Here is a 1,886-nt window from a genome sequence, read left to right on the forward strand (position 1 = left end):
TTTTTTTTTTTTTTTTTTTTTTTACCCTCTAGTTTCCACTTTAATAATTGACCAGTGGATTTGGAATTTTAGGCACAACAAAGTTAAGCGAAGGAGCAGCAAATGCAAATTCAGCAACTTCAATTGATGCGACAAGCTTATATGCAACATAGAGAACCTAATCACCCTTCTCTTGGGGGTCCAATGAATGTTATTGGTTCTGAAGGGATGATTGGACAGTCAAATGCTAGTGCTTTGACCTGGTTGCTCATTTCCATGGTAATCCTCCTCATCCTGGAAAAATCTTCGTTGACCTGAACCCCATATGTGGGAAGGATGGCCGTATCAACATATGATGTCTCCCTAATGGATTACTTCTCAATTCTCATTTACATTCCCTAGGCAACTCGTAAATAGGTATTGGACGTAGTGATGCGGAGCAAAAGTGATGGTAGCCACTTTTTAGCTCGATCTTCGTAAAAATAGAAGCTTCGCCAATCTGATCCAAGAGGTCGACCAACCGTGGAATCGAAAAATGCTACCAAACAGTAATCTTATTGATGGCACGACTATCAACGCACATCCGCCAAGTACCATCCTTCTTAGGAATCAACAACTCTGGTACATCACACAGACTCAAACTCTCCCGAATATGTCCTTTGCGGAGAAGATCTTCCACTTGTCGTCGAAGTTCTTTGTGCTCGGTAGGACTCATGCAATAATGTGGGCGGTTTAGAAGAGTAGCACCAGGAACAAGATCAATACAATGTTGAATCTCTGAAGAGGAGGCAATCCGGTAGGTAACCCTACTGGGAAGACATCTGTAAACTCTGTGAGAACCGTAGTCAAGACAGACGAAATGGCCGGAGGAGGGGATGAATTGGCAGATGGGGACAACAGTAGTGCAAACGCCAAACTTTCCCGCCGAAGCTCGATCTCAAACAAAGCATGAGAACAAAGCAATGGTGCGTCTCGAACAGGGACTGGCGGGTCTGCCGGTGGTAGCTCCTTGGGCGTAGTAGATAGTGCTGGAACTAGGGACGGCTTGCGAGATGGAAGCAAAACAATATTGTGCGTTTCCCAAATGAACTCATAGCTATTCTTGACACCATCATGGATAATTTTACGATAATACTCCCACAGACGTCCAAGAATGAGGTGACTAACATCCATTTTTGCGATGTCGAAGTAGCAACGATCCTTATAAAAAGGACCAATAGAGAATGGAACAAACGACCTATGAGTAACATGAGTAGCACCACCATCTTGCATCCACGACAAGGTATACGGGGTCAGATGAGCTTCTACTGGTAAATCCAACTTGCGGACAGCAGATTCGGAGACCAAGTTCTGACAACAACTCGAGTCGATGAGGAAGGTACAAATCCAACCATGGTTTGGTACACGTCGAGGGGAATATATTGGTGCAAAACCAGTATGATTCCCGCTGCTGAGGTGTGAGACACATGTGATGAGCAACCAATATTTGCCTTTGTCAGCAGAAGTGAAATGAACTTCATCATCATGAAAGTTGATATCGTCGTCATTGTCGTCAAGGGCTTCTGTATCAGCAAGAAGACCTCGCTTAGGCTGATTGGGACATGCAGTTTGAAGATCGCCGGGTTAAACACAGGTATAACAACGGAGAGCATTATGGAGTGACCGTCGCAAAGCTTGTTTCTCGTTTGGCTTGGTTATCTTGTCAGGGATATGTTCTACTCCATCTTGAGGCTACGATGCACTTGGAGAGGAACTCTGTTCTGTAGACCGAGGTCGAGAAGAGCTATTCAAAGTCAGGCCCAGCTCATGGGGGTCACGAGAGGAGCAAAGGCCAAGGGACCAACCCAAAATTCAGAAAATTTCCTTCTAACCAAGGGGACCAAAAAAAAAAAAAAAAAATTTAGTGT

At 44.4% G+C, this 1,886-nt stretch overlaps 1 pseudogene; it reads right to left on the minus strand.

Moving 5' to 3' along the window:
• Positions 1–694, minus strand: part of LOC104732734 — a 4,394-nt pseudogene extending 3,700 nt beyond the window's left edge.

Source organism: Camelina sativa, chromosome 12 (genome assembly GCF_000633955.1).
Source record: "Camelina sativa cultivar DH55 chromosome 12, Cs, whole genome shotgun sequence".
In the NCBI taxonomy this organism is placed as follows: Eukaryota; Viridiplantae; Streptophyta; class Magnoliopsida; order Brassicales; family Brassicaceae; genus Camelina; species Camelina sativa.